Here is a 23,447-nt window from a genome sequence, read left to right on the forward strand (position 1 = left end):
TCTATTTCTGTCTATAACATAGAGTATAATAACCCCAAGCCCCATAAGGTCATAGCCTTTGGGGCTTTCCGGCACTGCCACCTCACAGGTGGCTCCCTCCTCCTTCCTGCAAGTATTGGTATTGGCTATGACACGTCAGTGCAGTACTGAAAAGTTACTGTTTAGGCAGTGCCTTAAAACTCCTACAAGATGCTTCTGTCTGTACCTGAAGATTGCAAGTCCAAGATTTTAAATTCAAGACATCATCAGAGGCTTAGAAAACCGTTGTTGTTGCACTGAAAGGATCTCTTATCTCTTTGAACTCCAGAGCTGATAGATCCTTTCTTAGATGTAAAATTAAAACTTGCAGTTTGCTGAATTACTTTGTAGGTTTAATTCATAATTTGCCAGATCTTTCATGTGAAAGTTATGACATCAAACGGAAACGAGTAAAATCCCAGGAATTGGAAGGTGGACATTTTGGAAATTCAGATGAACACGGGTGCCTCAACCTTCCAACACTAATGAGTTTCCCTCCTCCCTCTCTGCTAAGTTATTCTTTCATTTCCTAAATAGCTTAAATGACCTTAACTATGCTGGTTGCCTTACAATTGAGAAGTCAGTTTCATGTCATAGCCCATCCGTAACACTCCTCATTGCCAACTGACCTGTAGCTGGAGTTCAAGTCCATACCTCAGAGAACTTGTGCAAAGTCTACCCTATGAGAAGAAGACTTAGTTTAAAAGAATTATAGCTGCTGCTGCTGTATTTTTAGTAATGTATGCCAAGGATGCACACATACCTGGAGGGTATGTGTGAGAATATAATGTAAAAGCACTAGACTTACTTTGGTAAAATCAGTCTGCCTTGACTCACCAGTATACAGAAGTCATGACCTTTAATAAGTGATTCACATACTCAGGGAACTTTAAATAAGGGTAAGGGGGATAAAAAGGCCCCTGTGATAATACCCCAGGCATGTAATGTAAATCCTCCTCTTAGTCTTTCAGAAAGAGGCCCGAGGCCATTGATTAATGTAATCACACCCCGAGGGCAGAGAAATAACTAGAACTTTGGGGGCTTATTGGCTCTGAGCTGCTGACAGTTCTTAGGAGTTATGAGAATTCCCACTGAATACCTTGGGGATTATTTTTATCCAGAACACCACTGTGGTCCATCAGTGGTGGGAACTTGCATGGGTCAAGTGATTAAAACTTTTGGCTTGATTAGTTTTCATCGACACGCAGAATATCTGTCATGCTATTGTAGATTGTTCCTTTCCAGGATATATGGCTGGATTATACATACGTGGCAACCACCAGAATTCCTCCATTTGCTTCCTGACCTATGGAGTTAGAATTATTTTGACGAGGAGAAGCAGTGAAAGCCTCCGAAATTACCCTTACTTACCAAAATAGTAAATCAAAATGATTCCTCAACCTGGGAAAATTCATAGAACTTAGTATCACCATCAAAAATTTCAATAAATAAAAAAAAGATGCAGAGGTAGTTATTCTTGTACATCCACATTTCGTTTACCTTGTGAAGAATACATATGGATTCTCGAAAAGTATAGTGGATTAATATAAACTTAGTCATATGGTGACCACAATTGCATCTGCTGTTTCAGATGAGGTTTCCTACCACAACAGATCTATATTACTCCCAGCACTTGCAGGCAACTATCAATCTAACGCAACTTTTTTTCTATTTCCTCTGCTCTAAAAATTAAAGAACACCAGAAGCATTTTGCTTTTTCTTTTGCAAGGATAGGAGCATATCTTTACTGTTTTCCTCAGGGTTTTGTCAATTCTCAGTACTCAGTCATTTGATCTGCAAGACACCATTTATCTCAGTATTCCAAATAACGTTATTATGATCCAATATATTGATAACATTATGCTGATTAGACTTGGTGATTAGGAAGTTGCAGGTATCCTGTATGTCTTAGTAAAACACTTTCCAGAGTAAGAATAAACTCATGAAAAGTTAGCTGTCTTTCACATCAGGAAATTTTCTGGATATCCAGTATTCTGGGGTAAGTTGTAATATCCTTTTCAAAATGAAAGACAAATTGCTGCATCTTGAGTTCGCTATCACCAAGTCTAAAGCTTTTTGGTTTTCTTTGGATTTTGTTGGCAATGTTTACCATATTTGAGTGTATTGCTCAAGGACTTATGGCATAACCTATGAGGTTTCTAGCCTTGATGGCACTTGAAACAAGCCTCTTCAGTTTGTTTATGTTGCTGTGGAGGAAGCTCTGCCAATTGACCTTGATGATCTAATGTTTCCTGTGGTCCTTGAAATGTCTGTGAAAGATCACAATGCTTTATTTGGTCTGGGCTTGACCTAATGGAAGAATTGCAGTGAAAGTCCCTAGGGTTTTGGAACAAAGATATGCTTTATTTGCCAAATAACTACTTTCTTTTTGAGAAATAGCTTCTGAATTGCTATAAGCCAGAACCTCTTACCCTGAGTCCTCAAGTAACCATCTGAACTGAACTGCCCTGCACAAAATGGGAACTATTTTATTCATAAAGCCTTACATTTGGTTATACCTAGCAGTGCTTTATCATCAAGTGGAAGCATCAAGATGGGACCTGAGTTGGACTTAAGACTTAATTTAGTTACATAATCACATAACTCATACTTGCACTGCACCAACTTCTGCTGTATTTCCATCTTGTCATCAGCTGATACCTGTAGGCAAATGTGGAGCTCCACGTGACCAACTGAAGAACAATCTGAACGTGGCTTTTGGGTGCTCTCACCTACATCCCAAAGCAAACTGCTGTAGCATTTCATTTCCATTCACCGGGTGGTTTTGAAAGATACTGAAGCAAAGAAAATTATCCCTCGCACTGGGCAGAACTTCCAGGAGTGCATCTGATTCATTGTTATGTCTGGACTGTCAGAGGCTTGAATCACACTGATTGAGAAGCTGTGGATAATGCTTTGGTAGAAAGAATAAGATTGGAAGATTCATGACAATGAGATTTAGGAAGAGTATGATGTGTGTAAACTTCTCAAAATAGGATCAGACTGGGAGAACAGTTGTGTCCCATGTAAGTGTTCACCAAATGTCCCTACATGCAGAAGGCAAAAATCAGTAAAGGCACATAGGATCTGACAACACTATCAGTCACCTTGACCTTAATAACATTTGTAAGACACTGTACTCAATGGTTGCAAAATATGTACTTTTTTAAGTGCACAGGGTACATTATCCAAGAAAACCATATTCAAGGAGATACAGTTAAAAAAATTGAAATTCTACATGTTTTCTAACCATTTTGGACTTAGAAAAAATGTTAATAACGTTAAAATGTGTGGAGAAAAATCCAAATATTTGGAAAGTAAACAACATATTTGTAAATAATCTACGAATAAATGGAGAAATCTTAAAGGAAATTGGAAAATACTTTAAACTGAAAGATAATAAAAATATAATAACTCAAATTTATGTGATGTAATGATAGCAGGGCTTAGAGGATAATTTATACCTTTAAATGCTTATATTAAGATGAAAAAAGGGTGATGGGTTTGAAGATGGCCAAATAGGAATAGCTCTGGTCTGCAGTTCCCGGAGGGATCGACACAGAAGATGGGTGATTTCTGCATTTCCAACTGAGGTGAGGTACCTGGTTCATCTCATTGGGACTGGTTGGACAGTGGGTGCAGCCCACGAGGGCGAGCCAAGCAGGACAGGACATCGCCTCACCTGGGAAGTGCAAAGGGTCAGGGGATTTCCCTTTCCTAGCCAAGGAAAACCATGACAGACTGTACCTGGGAAAAACAGGACACTCCTCCCAAATACTGTGCTTTTCCAATGGTCTTAGCAAACGATGGACCAGGAGATACTATCCCATGCCAATCTTGGTGGGTCCCACACCCACCAAGCCTTGCTTACTGCTAGCGCAGCAGTCTGAGATCTAACTGCAAGGCAACAGCCTGGTGGGGGGGAGGGGTGTCCACCATTGCTGAGGCTGGAGTAGGTAAACAAAACAGCCTGGAAGCTCTAACTAGGCGGAGCCCACCGCAGCTCAGCTAAGCCTGCTGCCTCTGTAGACCCTACCTCTGGGGGCAGGGCATAGCTGAACAAAAGGCAGCAGAAACCTCACAGACTTAAACATCCCTGTCTGACAGCTCTAAAGAGAGCAGTGGTCCTCCCAGCACGGTGTTTGAGCTCTGAGAACGGACAGACTGCCTCTTTGAGTGGGTCCCCGACCCCATGTAGCCTAACTGGGAGACACCTCCCAGTAGGGGACGACTTACACCTCATACAGGCAGGTGCCCCTCTGGGACAAAGCTTCCAGAGGAAGGATCAGGTAGCAATATTTGCTGTTCTGCAGCCTCCACTGGTGATACCAGGCAAACAGGGTCTGGAGTGGACCTCTAACAAACTCCAACAGACCTGCAGCTGAGGGACCTGACTGTTAGAAGGAAAACTAACAAACAGAAAGGAATAGCATCGACATCAACAAAAAGGACATCCAAACCAAAACCCCATCTGTAGGTCACCAACATCAAAGACCAAACATAGATAAAACCACAAAGATGGGGAGAAATGAGAGCAGAAAAGCTGAAAATTCTAAAAATCAGAGTACCTCCACTCCTTCAAAGGATGGCAGCTCCTCGCTAGCAACAGAACAAAGCTGGATGAAGAATGACTTTGACAAGTTGACAGAAGTAGGCTTCAGAAGATCAGTAATAACAAACTTCTCCAAGCTAAAGGAGGATGTTCAAACCCAATGCAAAGAAGCTAAAAACCTTGAAAAAAGATTAGACGAATGGCTAACTAGAATAAACAGTGTAGAGAAGACCTTAAATGACCTGATGGAGCTGAAAACCATGGCACAAGGACTTCGTGATGCATGCACAAGCTTCAGTAGCCAATGTGATCAAGTGGAAGAAATGGTATCAGTGATTGAAGATCAAATGAATGAAATAAAGTGAGAGGAGAAGTTTAGAGAAAAAAAGAGTAAAAAGAAATGAACAAAGCCTCCAAGAAATATGGGACTATGTGAAAAGACCAAATCTACGCTTGTTTGGTGTAAACGTTAAGGGTAGTCAGGGAGAAAGGTTGGGTTATCCACAAAGGGAAGCCCATCAGACTAACAGCGGATCTCTCTGCAGAAACCCCACAAGCCAGAAGAGAGTGGGGGCCAATATTCAACCTTCTTAAAGAAAAGAATTTTCAACCCAGAATTTCATATCCAGCCAAACTAAGCTTCATAAGTGAAGGAGAAATAAAATCCTTTACAGACAAGCAAATGCTGAGAGATTTTGTCACCACCAGGCCTGCCTTACAACAGCTCCTGAAGGAAGCACTAAATGTTGAAAGGAACAACTGGTATCAACCACTGCAAAAGCATGCCAAATTGTAAAGGCCATCGATGCTAGGAAGAAACTGCATTAATTAACAGGCAAAATAACCAGGAACATCATAATGACAGGATCAAATCCACACATAACGATATTAACCTTAAATGTAAATGGCTAAATACCCCCAGTTAAAAGACACAGACTGGCAAATTAGATAAAGAGTCAAGACCCATCAGTGTGCTGTATTCAGGAGACCCATCTTACGTGCAGAGACACACATAGGCTCTAAATAAAGGAATGGAGAAAGATCTACCAAGCAAATGCAAAGCAAAGAAAAGCAGGGCTTGCAGTCCTGGTCTCTGATAAAACAGACTTTAAACCAACAAAATCAAAAGAGACAAAGAAGGCCATTACATAGGTAAAGGGATCAATTCAACAAGAAGAGCTAACTATCCTAAAGATATATGCACCCAATACAGGAGCACCCAGATTCATAAAGCAAGTCCTTAGAGACTTACAAACAGACTTAGACTCCCACACAGTAATAATGGGAGATGTTAACACCCCACTGTCAATATTAGACAGATCATCCAGACAGAAGGTTAACAAGGATATCCAGGACTTGAACTCAGGTCTACACCAAGCAGACCTAATAGATATCTACAGAACTCTCCAACCCAAATAAACAGATTATACATTCTTCACAGCACCACATCGCACTTATTCTAAAATTGACCACATAGTTGGAACTAAAGCACTCCTCAGCAAATGTAAAAGAACAGAAATAACAACAAACTGTCTCTCAGACCACAGTGCAATCAAATTAGAACTCAGGATTAAGAAACTCAAACAACCTACTCCTGAATGACTATTGGGTACAAAACGAAATGAAGGCAGAAATAAAGATGTTCTTTAAATCAATGAGAACAAAGATACAACGTACCAGAATCTCTGGGACACATTTAAAGCAGCGTGTAGAGGGAAATTTATAGCACTAAATGCCCACAAGAGAAACCAGGAAAGATCTAAAATCAACACCTTAACATCACAATTAAAAGAACTAGAGAAGCAAGAGAAAACAGATTCAAATGCTAGCAGAAGGCAAGGGAGAACTAAGATCAGAGCAGAACTGAAGGAGATAGAGACACAAAAAACCCTTCAAAAATCAGTGAATCCAGGATCTGGTTTTTTGACAGGATCAACAAAATTGATAGACTGCTAGCAAGACTAATAAAGAAAAAAAGAGAGAGGAATGAAATACATACAATGAAAAATGATAAAGGGGATATCACCATCGATCCCACAGAAATACAAACTACCATCAGAGAATACTATAAACACCTCTACACAAATAAATTAGAAAATCTAGAAGAAATGGATGAATTCGTGGACACATACACACTCCCAAGACTAAACGAGGAAGATGTTGAATCTCTGAATAGACCAATAACAGGCTCTGAAATTGAGGCAATAATTAATAGCCTACCAACCAAAAAATGTTCAGTACCAGACAGATTTACAGTCGAATTCTACCAGAGGTACAAAGAGGAGCTGGTACCATTCCTTCTGAAACTATTCCTATCATTAGAAAAAGAGGGACTGCTCCCTAACTCATGTTATGAGGCCAAATCATCCTGATACCAAAACCTGGCAGAGACAAAACAAAAAGAGAGAATTTTAGACCAATATCCCTGATGACCATTGATGCGAAAATCCTCAATAAAATACTGGCAAACTGAATCCAGTAGCACATCAAAAAGCTTATCCACCACGAGCAAGTTGGCTTTATCCCTGGGATGCAAGGCTGGTTCAACATATGCAAATCAATAAATGTAATCCATCACGTAAACAAAAGACAAAAACACATGATTATCTCAATAGATGCAGAAAAGGGCTTCGACAAAATTCAACAGCCCTTCATGCTAAAAACTCTCAACAAACTAGGTACTGATGGAATGTATCTCAAAATAGTAAGAGCTATTTACAAGAAACCCACAGCCAATATCAAATTGAATGGGCAAACTGGAAACATTTCTTTTGAAAACTGGCACAAGACAGGGATTCCCTCTCTCATCACTCCTATTCAACATAGTGTTGAAGTTCTGGCCAGGGCAATCAGGCAAGGGAAGAAATAAAGGGTATTCAGTTTGGAAAATAGGAAGTCAAATTGTCTCTGTTTGCAGATAAAATGATTGTATATTTAGAAAACCCCATCATATCAGCCCAAAATCTCCTTAACCTGATAAGCAACTTCAGCAAATCTCAGGATACAAAGTCGTTGTGCAAAAATCACAAGCATTCCTATACACCAATAACAGACAAACAGAGAGCCAAATCATGAGTGAACTCCCATTCACAATTGCTACAAAGAGAATAAAATACTTAGGAATACAACTTACAAGGGATGTGAAGGATCTCTTCATGGAGAACTACAAACCACTGCTCAAGGAAATAAAAGAGGATAAAAACAAACGGAAGAACATTCCATGCTCATGGATAGGAAGAATCAATATCGTGAAAATGTCCATACTGCCTAAGGTAATTTATAGATTCAATGCTATCCCCATCAAGCTACCAATGTATTTCTTCACAGAATTGGAAAAACTACATTAAAGTTCATACGGAACCAAAAAAGAGCCCGCATTGCCAAGACAATCCTAAGAAAAAGAACAAAGCTGGAGGCATCACGCTACCTGACTTCAAACTATCTACAAGGCTACAGTAACCAAAACAGCATGGTACTGGTACCAAAACAGAGATATAGACCAATGGATGAGAACAGAGCCCTCAGAAATAATATGACACATCTACAACCATCTGAGCTTTGACAAACCTGACAAAAAGAAAAAATGGGGAAAGGATTCCCTGTTTAATAAATGGTGCTGGGAAAACTGGCTAGCCATATGTAGAAAGCTGAAACTGGATCCCTTCCTTACACCTTATATAAAAATTAATTCAAGATGGATTAAAGACTTAAATGTTAAACCTAACACCATAAAAACCCTAGAAGACAACCTAGGCAATACCATTCAGGACATAGGCCTGGGCATGGACTTCATGACTAAAACACCAAAAGCAAAGGCAACAAAAGCCAAAATAGACAAATGGGATCTAATTAAACTAAAGAGCTTCTGCACAGCAAAAGAAACTACGATCAGAGTGAACAAGCAACCTACAGACTGGGAGAAAATTTTTGCAATCTACACATCTGACGAAGGGCTAATATACAGTATCTACAAATAACTCAAACAAATTTACAAGAAAAAACAACACCATCAAAAGTGGGCAAACGATTTGAACAGACACTTCTCAAAAGAAAACATTTATGCAGCCAACAGACACATGAAAAAATGCTCCTCATCACTGGTCATCAGAGAAATGCAAATCAAAACCACAATGAGATACCATCTCACACCAGTTAGAATGGCAATGATTAAAAAGTCAGGAAACAACAAATGCTGGAGAGGATGTTCAGAAATAGGAACACTTTTACACTGTTGGTGGAAGTGTAAATTAGTTCAACCATTGTTGAAAACAGTGTGGCGATTCCTCAAGGATCTAGAACTAGAAATACCATTTGACCCAGCGATCCCACTACTGGGTATATACCCAAAGGATTATAAATCATGCTACTATAAAGATACATGCACACATATGTTTATTGCAGCACTATTCACAATAGCAAATACTTGGAACCAACCCAATGTCCATGAATGTTAGACTGGATTAAGAAAATGTGACACATATACACCATGGAATACTATGCAGCCATAAAAAAGGATGAGTTAATGTCCTTTGCAGGGACACGGATGAAACCGGAAACCATCATTCTGAGCAAACTATCACAAGGACACAAAACCAAACACTGCATATTTTCACTCATAGGTGGGAACTGAACAATGAGAACACTTGGACACAGGGCAGGGAACATCACATATCATGGCCTGTCGTGGAGTGGGGAGCTGGGGGAGGGATAGCATTAGGAGAAATACCTAATGTAAATGATGAGTTGATGGGTGCAACAAACCAACACAGCACACGTATATCTATGTAACATACCCACACGTTGTGCACATGTACCCTAGAATTTAAAGTATATTAATTTAAAAAAAGATGGAAATGGGCTTAAAAATAAGTGAGATAGGCTTCTATCCTGAGAAGCTGGGGACAAAAGAGCAAATTAAAACCAAAGTAAGTAAAAAGAAAATAAATAATAATAAATGCAGAAATCATTGAAATAGAAAATAAATAATAGAGAAAAATTTAAAAGCTAAATTTAGTGCTTAAAAGTTCAACAAAATTGATAAGTTCCTAGTAGGATGATTAATTGAGAGACAGAATTCAATACTAGGAATAAAAGAGGATTGTATTTATTACTGCAGTTAATTTATAAATCAATCTGTGAATAATTTACATCAAAATAAAATGTATTCTTTTATCCATGAATATAGCATATTTTTCCATTTTACTTATTCTTTAATATATTCCAATAAAGATTCAATATTTTCCTAGATAGATTTTATTATGCTTATTTGTAAATACCTTTAAAAATGTTTTGGTTTGTTGCTGGTATATATAAATGTAATTGATTTTTGTGATATGATCTTAAACACAGCCACTTCGCTAAATTACCTTACTGATTTTAAGAATTTGCCATGAATTTTTTGGTGGGGGTTTTCTGTGTAGATCAATGTCACTCCTTGTGTGTTCCATGAACCAGTGCTAACTCGTAAACCAGCGAGTTCCTGTGATAAGATAAACTGTGACCAAAAGTTTAGAAACTTCTTAAGCAAGTTGATGGAGCAAACATATATCTGCTGAATCTAATAATAAAAATTCTAGTTTGTATGTTGTATGTCTTTTTAAGATTTTCCTTCTCTATTAACTCATTTCTATTGTATTTTTCAAAAGTATTAGTCCGTGACAAATTGGAAAGAAAACTGGCCCTTCATGAATAGTTTGAGAAACACTAATGAGTAGACAATACCATCGCAAATAATAAAAGTTTTGTTTCCTTTCAATGCATATATATGTAATACATACATAAAATATATCATACATAATATAGTACATATACTTTTTTCTTTTATTACTGAATAACCTGGGGTCTGCAGTACAATGTTGAATAAAAGCAGTGAAGATGGCTTAATCATTAATTTTCAACATTCAGAATATTGTATATTTTTGTTTCATTTGTAATAAGTTTAATTAAATTTCCTTCTATTCCTGGTTTTCTAAGAGGATTTATTGTGTATTTTAAAAGTTGTTAAATTTTATCAAATGCTTTAACGCTTCTATAAAGATGATCATATAATTTCTCATCTTTTTTAAAAAAAGTTACTGCTGTCAATTATGTTTATATATTTTCTAAGGACAATCCCTCTACCCTACATTGCGGAGATAAACCCAATTTTTGTACAGTACTGAATTTTCTTTATTAAAGCTTTATTTATAATGTTTCTATTTTTGTTTAGGAGAAATACTGGTCTATACTTTTGTGTACTTTCTTTTTTCATGATTTCTTCACTGATTATTTAGCATTATCCATGATGGGCAGTGTTCTAGATGCTATGGATACAGCAATAAGCAAAGTAGACAAAAAGCTCATGAACTCTTGCCTTCATGAGATATACCATCTAGTAATAGAAGAAAAACAATAAATAAGCGATAAATATATAATGTTAGATGCTATTAAGTGCTGGGGAAAAAAGAAAATAGTTAAATCATTTACTAACTTTGTGATCTTGGGCATTTTACTTAATCTCTCAAAACTTCTGTTCCCTTGTGTATGAAATAAAGACAATAGTAACATTGTTATAAGTTTGATGTGAGAAGTAAATTAAGTGTGTAAAACACATAGGACATCATAGATATCCAATAATTGTTAGTTATAGGTTATACTATTTGATTACAAGTTTTTAAAATGAACATTAAATACGAAATTATTATAGAGATTAGGCTATGACTCTTCATATAGAAATAAATTCTGCAGCTCCATAGGTTGCATGCTAAGAAAGTTGTTTATATTCAGAGAATGTAGTGTTAGTGTCCTAGTGTTTTAAGGACTTTCTTTGTGGGAAGCATTTTAAGCAATTTAAACTGATTTTAAATCTCTAATTACTGAGAAAAAATTCAGGTAATTATCTTACAACATCTATTCACATCTTAAGGAATAGAATTTTCTAACTCACTTTTGCTACTACTTAAAAATGTATGTGGGCTGGGCATAGTGGCTCAAGCCTGTAATCCCAGCACTTTGGGAGGCCGAGACGGGCGAATCACGAGGTCAGGAGATCGACACCATCCTGGCTAACACGGTGAAACCCCGTCTCTACTAAAAAATACAAAAAAACTAGCCGGGCGAGGTGGCTGTGGCGGGCGCCTGTAGTCCCAGCTACTTGGGAGGCTGAGGCAGGAGAATGGCGTAAACCCGGGAGGCGGAGCTTGCAGTGAGCAGAGATCTGGCCACTGCACTCCAGCCTGGGCGACAGAGCGAGACTCTGTCTCAAAAAAAAAAAAAAAAAAAGTATGTGTGTGTGTGATGAGGGAGAAGGCAAACATAAAGAAAGACAAAATAGAAAATGAAAGAGAAAGTTTGTTTCTATTTTCATAAAAGTGTATGATCTTATCCCATTTATTTCTGGTGCTCTGACCTGGAGGCTTCATACAATTTTCAACTCATTATGAGTAAAATATATTCTTAATGTGTATGTGTTTACTTGCCCTCCAGCATTTTTGAGGTATGACTGACAAATAAAAATTATATATATTTAGGTACACAAGTGATGTTTTGGCATACATACACACTGTGAAATGACTGCCACAATCAAGCTAATTATCACATTCATCACCATGCATATTTATATTTTTTGTATGGTGAGAACATTTAAGATGTACTCTTTTACGAAATTTCAAACATATATTATTATTAACTATAATCAGCATACTGAACATCAGATCTCCAGCAGGTATTTATCCTGCCTAACTAAAACCTTGTACCTTTTGACCAACATCTCCTTATTTTCCCTACTCTCAGGCCCTGGCAACCACCATTCTACTCTCTGCTTCTATGAGTTGGAGTTTTTTAGATTCCACATATATGTGAGATCATGCAATATTTGTCTTTCTGTGCCTGGCTTACTTCACTTAGCATCACATACTTGAGGTTCATCCATATTGTCACAAATGACAGGTTTAGGGCTGAACATATTTCATTGCAAATATATATTTCACAATGTCTTTATTCATTCATCTATTGGTGGCCACTTGGGTTGATTTCATATCTTGGCTGTTGTGACTAATAAACATGGGAGTTCAGGTATCTCTTTAAGACACTGATTCCCCTCCCCTCCCCTCCCCTCCCCTTCCTTCCCTTCCCTTCCCATCTAGTAGTGGGATTGCTGGATCAAATGGTAGCTCCATTTTTTTTTTTTTTTTTTTTTTTTTTTTTTGAGACGGCGTCTTGCTCTGTTCCCCAGGCTGGAGTGCAGTGGCCGGATCTTAGCTCACTGAAAGCTCTGCCTCCCGGGTTTACGCCATTTTCCTGCCTCAGCCTCCCAAGTAGCTGGGACTACGGGCGCCCGCCACCTCGCCCGCCTAGTTTTTTTGTATTTTTTAGTAGAGACGGGGTTTCACCGTGTTAACCACGATGGTGTCAATCTCCTGACCTCGTGATTCGCCCGTCTCGGCCTCCCAAAGTGCTGGGATTTCAGGCTTGAGCCACCGCGCCCGGCCGGTAGCTCCATTTTTAATCTTTTTTTTGAAACAGAGTTTTGCTCTGTCGCAGGCTGGAGTACAGTGGGTGATCTTGGCTCACTGCAACTTCTGCCTCCCAGTTTCAAGCAATTCTTATGCCTCAAGCTCCCGAGTAGCTGAGACTACAGGCACGCACCACCATGCCCAGCTAATTTTTGTAGTTTTAGTAGAGACCAGGTTTCACCATGTTGGCCAGGATGGTGTTGATCTCTTGACCTTGTGATCCACCCACGTTGGCCTCCCAAAGTGTTGGGATTACAGGCCTGAGCCACTGTGCCTGACCTATTTTTAATTTTTAGAGGAACCTTCATAGTTTCCATAATGGCTGTGCTTATTTCCATTCCCACCAACAGTGTACAAGGATTCCTTTTTTTCCATATCCCTACCAACAATTTTATCTTTTGTCTTTTTAGCCATTCTAATAGCTGTGACATGATATCTCATTGTGGCTTTAATTTGCATTTCCCTAATAATTAGTATGGTTGAGCCTTTAAAAATATACCTGCTGGCCATTTGTATGTCTTCTTTCAAAATATATTTATATAGGTCCTTAGTCCATTTTAAAAATCAGATTTTTGTTGTTGTTGTTGTTATTGAGTTCTTACATATTTTGGATATTAACCCTTTATCACACGTATGGTTTGCTAATAGCTTCTCCCATTGCATAAGTTGTCTCTTCACTATGTTGAGTATTTCCTTTGCTGTAGAGAAGCTTTTAAATTTGATGCAATACTATGTGTCTTATTTTGCCTTTGTTGCCTCTGCTTTTGGAGTCGTATCAATGCTAAGCACTCCTCCAGAAAGCTCCTAGAACTGATAAAAGAATTCAGCAAAGTTTCCAGATACAAGATCAATGTACACAAATCAGTAACTCTTCTATACACCAACAGCAACCAAGCAGAGAATCACATCAAGAACTCCACCCCTTTTACAATAGCTCTCAAAACAAAAAATAAAAATAAAAAAAAATAAAACCCTTAGGACTATACCTAACAAAGGAGTCGAAAGACTTCTATAAGGAAAACTACAAAACACTGAGGAAATAAATCATAGATGACACAAACAAATGGAAACACATCCCATGCTCATGGATGGGTAGAATCAATATTGTGAAAATGACCATTCTACCAAGAGCAATCTACAAATTCAATGCAATCCCATCAAAATACCACCATCATTCCTTGTAGAGTTAGAAAAACAATTCAAAAATTCATATGAAACCAAAAAAGAGCCCATATAGCCAAAGCAAGACTAAGCAAAAAGAACAAATCTGGAGTGTAACCAACCACAACTCAGCCAGTAACTTATTGTATGATTATGAACAGGTTAATTGCCTTTTTGTGTCTCTTCAGTTTCCTAATCAGTAAATTGAGGGACTGAACTGGAATGTATGGAACTTTCTGGGCTTATGATTCTATGATATGACTAGGGGCTAGGAGGGTTTAAAAATAAAACAAAATAAGACAACAAAACTTACAAACAAAACAAACTTTCCTGATGTAACAGCTCCCTGGCTTCCTCCTGTGGCATTTCTCTGCTCCCCTGCATGGTGAAGTTTTGAGGGAGAGTGGTCTATAGGGTGGTCTTCACTCCACCACAGACACTCATGGTTCCAATGGCTGCCATGATGGCAGGTCCCGCAGTCTCTCTGCTGCATCCCAGCAGCATTTGATCATGTGCATTTTCTTCAAACACCCTCTTCGCTTGGCTTGCATAGAGCCATACTCTCCTTCCTGGATTTTCTCTTACTCACTGGAAATCTTTCTTCTCTGTCTTGTCATTGTCCCTATAGATTCTTCCTTTTCTGACAAACATTCAAAACATTCATGGCTCAGTCTCTGTCTTTGTTGTTGTTCTTGTTAGTTCTTCCTTTTCTAACCAAACTTCAAAAGTTGGAGCACTCCAGGCTCAGTCCTAGTTCTACCCTTCACTACCTGCACTCTGTTCTTAGGAAGCTCTCATCTAGTCCCATGGCTTTACATGCTATTTATATTTTAATGACTTTCAAAATTATATCCCCATTATTGACATCTCTTAATTCTAATGTATGTCTAGCAGACATGTTCAAACTAGCCAAAATAGAACTTGTGATTTTTTACCTCAACCTTTCCTTTCTCAGTATGCTCCAACTCAGTAAATGGCACTATTTTTGACTTAACTGTTGAAGCTAACATTTTAAGACCTATCCTTAATTCCTCTATACCCCTCACATTCCAGATGCAATTTGTTATCTATCTATTGTCAGCTATCTATCTATTGCTACGTAATAAACTAAAACAAAATGTAGCAGCTTTTTTTAAAAAAAGTAATGTATTATTTCTCACAATGCTGTCGGTTGGCTGGGAGGTGCTGCTGGGCTCACTCACCTGGGCTCACTCATGGGGCTAATTCAGCTGATAGGTTAGCTAGGCTGGAAGACCAGGAAGGCTTCATTCACAAGTTCACCAGTAGGTGCCAGCTGTTAGCTGGAGTGTCTTGGTTTCTTCTCTTTTCTTTTAGATGACTCCTCATCCTGTAGTAAGCTAGACTGGCTTTCTGATATGGTGGTCTCATGGCAACATTTTAAGAGAGTAAAACTAGAAGCTGCAATATCTAAGCCCACTTCTCACTTTCTTTACTCAGCCTGTCCAAGCTGGTATTATCTAGGCTCTTGCCACAGCTCTTAGCTCACCCTGCTTCTACTCTTACTATCTACCCCCTCCACACCTCTCCATTCCTGGTGCACACATGCACACACACACACACACACACACACACACACACGTAACAGCCAGAGTGATCAGATCACATAGTTCCTCCTGTGAAAACCCTTCCAGTGGTTTTTTAGTGTCACTGGAACAAGATCTATCGTCTGTATAACAACCTGAGAGGCCCATGACAATTCAGTTCCTGTTTGTCTCTCCTTCATCCCTATCACTCTCCTTGATCATAATGCTCCTGGCCAATGAAGCTGAGATAGTGAAAAAAGTCACTCTGGTCTTTCTTCTGTTCTTTTGAATTTTTGCACATGTCAAAATCTTTTTAGCCTGTGGGTCCTTGTCTTGGATGTTCTGCATCCAGACATCCCCTCCATGGACTCGACACTTCATTCAGATCTTACCCAGCTGAAATACCAGCACTGCAGAGAGAATTTCTTCACTGTATCTAATGTCTGTTTTCTCCAGCCAGCCACTCTCTTACGGAATTATGTTTTGTTTTTTCCAAAGCTCCTTTCATCATCTGTAATTAACCTGTGCATACATTAATGTGCTTGGTTATTTCCATCTCTCTTCACTAACAAGTTATAAGTTCTACAAGAACAGGGTCCTTTTCTCTCTTTTTGACCCTTATATCTCAAGCATCTTGAACTTTGTCTGGTATATAGTAAGGCTTCAATAAATATTCAGTAAAATGAATGAATGATGTAGTGTTAGGTAATAATTGCATATCTGCATTCCAGAATCAAAGTCACTTTCTCTGCTCTCAGTGGAGACAGCCCAGTCTTATGAATGGAGTGGTGGTGGGTATCAAGTTCTGCCCATTATTTTTCAAGCACAGTCAAAGCAAGTTAGCCTCTCCATGACTTGCGATTTGTTTCGTACAAGATTAAGTTTGAAATCCTCCCTTAGTATTTCAAAGGAATGATGTAAGGGTGAAATAAAATAATTTTTGAAAGCTTCTTAGACAAAACTCCCTGCAAACCAGACACTACGTAAGTACTTTCCATCTGCTCAGTCATTCTTAGTTGGAAACATGATTTTAGAGCTTGATAAATTGAACTAGAGAGCATGGGTTATATAGCCACTGCTCTACCCTGGATGAAACAAATTTAGTCAATAGGCACAAATATTGTGATACGTTAGGTGCCTCAATATTTCTCCTGAATTTCTCTAGATCATTATCAAAATGTTTTAGGCAAAATAGCCCTTTTATCATGTGATCAGGAAAATAGAAATGAAATATGACAGCTTGTATTTAGACAGTACTTGAATTTTACATAATTTTTAAAGGCTTATCATTATTTTAAAAAGATGATGTACTTTATCACAGGTCAGGAGATCGAGACCATCCTTTAACAAAACCCCGTCTCTACTAAAAAATGATAGCCGGGCGGGTTGGCGGGCGCCTGTGTCCCAGTTCATGAGGTTGAATGGCGTAAACCTGGGAGGCGGAGCTTGCAGTGAGCTGAGATCCGGCCACTGCACCCCAGCCTGGGCGACAGAGCAAGACTCCGTCTATAATGTCTGTTCATGATTGAACTAAGAATGTATTACCTATAATAATACTAGGGTCTATGTTCCAGTTACTGTGCAAAGGGCTTTATATATTTTCTTATTTTTACCCTCAATAACTCTTTAAAGTAGGTGTTGTTTTTATTCTCATTTTAAGATAAGAAAACTGAAGCTTAGAATGGTAAATTAACTTGCTCAGAGTCATACAGTGAATGGCAGAATTGAGGTTTACAACCAGAGTGGTCTGACAAAGCCTAACACCTACAGAGTTTAGGCAGAAAACATAAATATCTGAAGCCTTTTTTTTTTTTTTTGAGACGGAGTCTCGCTCTGTCACCAGGCTGGAGTGCAGTGGCATGATCTCGGCTCACTGCAACCACCACCTCCTGGATTCAAGCGATTCTCTTGCCTCAGCCTCCCAAGTAGCTGGGACTACAGGCACGCGCTACCACACCCAGCTAATTCTTGTAATTTTAGTAGAGACAGGGTTTCACCATGTTGGACAGGATGGTCTTGATCTCTTGACCTCGTGATCCACCGGCCTTGGCCTCCCAAAGTGCTGGAATTACAGGCGTATACCACTGCACCCGGCCTGTCTGAAGCTTTTATGTATAATACAAAGGGAGTTGCAGGCACTGTGGCCAAACTACAGAGTACAAGGCACTGCCAGGCATTTCAATTTAAATGAAACAACAATAACAACAAAAACACAACAGAACAGAACACAGGCCACCATTTCAACACCTTGGGGACTAGAAACTCTGTGAGATCATTGTCCATCTTTGCTCACCATTATATCCTCAGTGACAACCACAGTGCCAGCAGACATATTGTAGGTGCTTAATATATATTTGTTGAATGAATAACTTCAGAGCCTGTGATTGCACTCTTAAACACTGCTCTAACACTTACTCAATTTAGGAATAAGTTAAATATTCCATTTCCTCAGTCTAGGAGAAATGCCTTTGCTACTGACTTGGGGAATAAATTGCCTATCATTATGTCTTTGTATACATTCTAGCTTTTGTGAGAGAATAAAAATAATTATAAAACCTAATTTTAGGCTCTATAAAGGGCAATACTCAACTGCACTGTAATTTGACTAGGTACAGAAGCAAGACATCCTTCAGAGATGAAAGACTGTATTTGTTGTCAGGGGAACATTTCAGTTTCTTCTCTTCATTCCACTTTTAAAAGCAAAAGTCACAAAAATAACAGCAATCTATTGATTTATTAAAAGAAGCCAGCTATTGACTACTGAGGGTAGGCTCAATTAAAATTAAATTATTTATGCCACTTGCCAAAAGGATCAAATTTAATAATTTCTGACAAAAAATATGGTGGTGTTCTTCACAGAATTGAATATTCTTTACAACTTACTATTATGTATTTCATTTTCAGAAGATACAGTCAAGTTAAAACAATGTTTGTTTAGTTTTTTTAAATAAACTTTGCTGCAGCAGCAATGAGTTAGGTGCTGTACGTACCTGTAACATGACTACCATCCGAGGCAAGTCAACATACAAAATTTAAAATATCAGTTATGGAGCCAATGTACCTTTGGTTTGTCTTCACATTCATTAGTAGAGTCAGAAGAAAACACAAATTTTCTCAATTTTCAAAGTCTACAATTAATTTTCAAGTTAAAATGAATCACTCCAAAGTGAAACAATTTGCTCATACGAAGCAAAAGACTGGATCATTGACTGCTATAGTTTTTTGTTTTAGTTGACTTAAATGAGTTCAGGTACTTATATGACTTTTACAAGAGTACTTTAAAACTTATCCAGTATATTTATCAACCTTGAATCACATCCTTAACCCTGAAATGTATTCAATATAATATTATAATAGGATGACAATGTCATGGTTAAGCATTTTTCTTTGGCTCTAGGAATTTACTCTGGCACTGACTGCTAAGAATACAGAGAATAGTAAGAATATGAAATATACTAAGAATAGTACAAATACTAGCTAGTTATGCAACTAATGTTGCCTAATTATGAACTTCAACATTTTATTCACAGCACTGACCTGGAACTTGCATCCTTTTTTTCTTTTTATTATTATTATACTTTAAGTTCTAGGGTACATGTGCATAACGTGCAGGTTTGTTACATATGTATACTTGTGCCATGTTGCTGTGCTGCACCCGTCAACTCGTCAGCACCCATCAACTCGTCATTTACATCAGGTATAACTCCCAATGCAATCCCTCCCCACCCCCCCCTCCCCATAATAGGCCCGGTGTGTGATGTTCCCCTTCCCGAGTCCAAGTGATCTCATTGTTCAGTTCCCACCTATGAGTCAGAACATGCGATGTTTGGTTTTCTGTTCTTGTGATAGTTTGCTGAGAATGATGGTTTCCAGCTGCATCCATGTCCCTACAAAGGACACAGACTCATCCTTTTTTATGGCTGCATAGTATTCCATGGTGTATATGTGCCACATTTTCTTAATCCAATCTGTCACTGATGGACATTTGGGTTGATTCCAAGTCTTTGCTATTGTGAATAGTGCTGCAATAAACATATGTGTGCATGTGTCTTTATAGTAGCATGATTTATAATCCTTTGGGTATATACCCAGTAATGGGATGGCTGGGTCATATGGTACTTCTAGTTCTAGATCCTTGAGGAATCGCCATACTGTTTTCCACAATGGTTGAACTAGTTTACAGTCCCACCAGCAGGGTAAAAGTGTTCCTATTTCTCCACATCTTCTCCAGCACCTGTTGTTTCCTGACTTTTGAATGATTGCCATTCTAACTGGTGTGAGATGGTATCTCATTGTGGTTTTGATTTGCATTTCTCTGATGGCCAGTGATGATGAGCATTTTTTCATGTGTCTGTTGGCTGTATGCATGTCTTCTTTTGAGAACTGTCTGTTCATATCCTTTGCCCACTTTTGGATGGGGTTGTTTGTTTTTTTCTTGTAAATTTGTTTGAGTTCTTTGTAGGTTCTGGATATTAGCCCTTTGTCAGATGAGTAGATTGCAAAAATTTTCTCCCATTCTATAGGTTGCCTGTTCACTCTGATGGTAGTTTCTTTTGCTGTGCAGAAGCCCTTTAGTTTGATTAGATCCCATTTGTCAATTTTGGCTTTTGTTGCCATTGCTTTTGGTGTTTTAGACATGAAGTCCTTGCCCATGCCTATGTCCTAAATGGTATTACCTAGGTTTTCTTCTAGGGTTTTTATGGTATTAGGTCTAACATTTAAGTCTCTAATCCATCTTGAATTAATTTTCGTATAAGGAGTAAGGAAAGGATCCAGTTTCAGCTTTCTACTTATGGCTAGCCAATTTTCCCAGTACCATTTATTAAATAGGGAATCCTTTCCCTATTTCTTGTTTTTCTCAGGTTTGTCAAAGATCAGATGGCTGTAGATGTGTGGTATTATTTCTGAGGGCTCTGTTCTCATCCATTGGTCTACATCTCTGTTTTGGTACCAGTACCATGCTGTTTTGGTTACTGTAGCCTTGTAGTACAGTTTGAAGTCAGGTAGCGTGATGCCTCTAGTTTTGTTCTTTTGGCTTAGGATTGTTTTGGCAATGCGGGGTCTTTTTTGGTTCCATATGAGCTTGCATCTTAAATAAAAATATGTGCCTTTTAATTCAAAACACTTAAAAGACAGTTACAATTGCAATTTAAAGTTTAAAATTTTGATTATGATCCTAGGTGGCAGATTAAGCTCATGGTTAATTCTCCACCCCACCCCATTCCACAAATCCACATTTGAAATACACCAGCAAAGAACAAAAAGGGCTTCAGGTTACGACGGAAGATTAAATACATGCATTTAATTTTAATTTCACCCCTGCTAAAACCCCATTAAGGCTACTAAATGTATTTTTTTAAGAGATGTAAACTGATAATGGGACAACAGGAAAGAAGAAAATTATAATGAATTTTAGGGTCCTGCATAGCAGATATATAAATAATTACTGATTTACCAGACCCAAGAAACCCAAAACCGTATTAACTGCAGGGATAACAGAACCAGACCAAGGTTAAGAAAAAATCCGCAAAAAGTATATGATAGCAGTATCAGGTACTTCTGAAACTGGAGATTGGTTTGGGGTCTGAAATAAAGAGGGCTGAGTGAAAGCTGCTTACAAGGCATTTAGATCCCTAGAGTCCTTCACCCACCACATGCTGCTGGCAAGTGCCCTTCTCCCACCTGGCAGGAATTTGGAATTGTATTCTGGGCAAAATGTATAAAGGAGGGACTCTAAATGGAGATGATGAGTATCTTATACAACAAAGAGGGATTAAATGACCTTATGCAAAATCAATGCCGAATATACAGATACTCCCCTCCTGGAAAGTTGGCAGCCAGATTCCCACCCTCTGGGAAGGTGATGGAAGACCCTTCTCTGGGGAACTTGACCAATGCAAGAGAAAAGATTTAATAATATTGACTCTGGAGTTTTTCTCCAAGAAGGCTCCTATATTAGTCCTTTCTCATGCTTCCATAAAGGACCGCCTGAGACTGGGTTATTTATAAAGGAAAGAACTCACAGTTCTGCATGGCTGGGGAGGCTTCAGGAAACTTATAATAATGACAGAAGGGGAAGCAAAGATGTCCTTCTTCACATGATGGCAGCAAGGAGAAGTGCCAAGCAAAAGGGGGAAAAGCCCCCTATAAAGCCATCAGATCTCATGAGAACTCACTACCACGAGAACGGCAGCATGCGGGTTAATGCCCCCATGATTCAATTACCACCCACTGGGTCCCTCCCACAACACACGGGACTTATGGGAACTACAACTGAAGATGAGATTTGGATGCTGACACAGCCAAACCATATCAATCCCCAAAGGTTGCTTCACAATAATACCCCACATCTACAAACCCTGCCCATGTGCTCTGAAATTCCAATCAGCATTTTAGTGCTGCACTCTTTATCACAAACTGATTGCCAAGTAGTAATAGACACCTGGGAATGGCTTTAACATAGAAGATAAAAAAAAAAAAAAAAAAAAAAAAAAAAAAAAAAAAAAAAACAACAACAACAACAACTAACAGACAAACAAAAATGTAAATAAGAAAAGAATGGAATAAAAAAGAAAAATTCAGAGAACTTAAAGAACTCTTAGAAATTAAAAATGCTAAGGGAAAGTGAAAACACAATAAAAGGTTGGAGGACAATGTTGAGGACATCTCCAAGAAATTAGAAGAAAAAGACCACCAGATAGTAAATTGGGCACACAAGATAACAGAAGCAGAAGTCAATCTAGAAAGTCTAAAATATGAATAGTAGAGGATTCAGAAAGAGAGAACAGAAAAAACAATGGGTGAAATCCTCAGAATAATTCTAGAAGAATCTTCCCAGGACTGAAAGATGTGAATTGCCAGAATGAAAAGATCCACTTAAAACCCAGAATATTGGATGAAAATATATTCACACCAAGGCTCATGGTTCTAAAATATCAGAAGAGTGAGGACAAAAATATTGTACTGACTTTCAGAGAAAGAAACCAATCACATACAAAAGATCAGGCGTCAGAATGGTTTGGATATCTCAACAGAAACACTACAGCAAGCACAAAAAATTCTGAAAAGATATTATTTCCAACATAGGATTGTATAACCAGTCAAACTGTCAAATCAATAGAAGGATAAAATAAAGACATTTTTATATATGCAAAGTCTCAAAACATGTGCCTTCCCCACACCATTTATTAAGAAGCTATAGGAGGATATGCTGTATCTAAATAAGAAAGTAAGCCAAGAAAGGGAATACAGGAAATAGGTGATTCAGCTTTGGCGAGAGACAAAAAGAATCTCCAGGAGGATCCTGAAAGCAGATCTCATGTGTACAGCTATGGAACAGACAGAGAGTGACCAATCCACACTGCAGCAGAGGGATTCAAAAGATGAGTATGTTCATTTGTTTATTCACTGATTATATACTGAGTTCCTACTAGGTGCCAGACACTCTTCTAGGCACTTAGCATGCATCAGTGAACAAAGAAGACAAAAATATCTGCCCTCATGTGACTATGTTCTATTGTGGGGGGTAGAAAACAAACCATACACAATAAGCAAGTAAATTATATAATGTGTTAGAAAGCGTTTGGTGCTCCAGAATTGTTTTTAAATAATAGAGATGTGTAAGATGATTGAGTATGTTAGGGGTAGTGGGTAGGGGCAGTTCATAATATTAAATAGGAC

At 38.4% G+C, this 23,447-nt stretch overlaps 1 protein-coding gene across 1 annotated transcript in view; it reads right to left on the reverse strand.

The window, feature by feature from the left end:
* LOC126955751 (signal peptidase complex subunit 2-like) overlaps positions 1–23,447 on the reverse strand; it is a 705,796-nt gene that overhangs the window by 552,829 nt on the left and 129,520 nt on the right. The gene's annotated exons all lie outside the window — the stretch shown is intronic.

Source organism: Macaca thibetana, chromosome 5 (genome assembly GCF_024542745.1).
Source record: "Macaca thibetana thibetana isolate TM-01 chromosome 5, ASM2454274v1, whole genome shotgun sequence".
NCBI lineage: Eukaryota > Metazoa > Chordata > Mammalia > Primates > Cercopithecidae > Macaca > Macaca thibetana.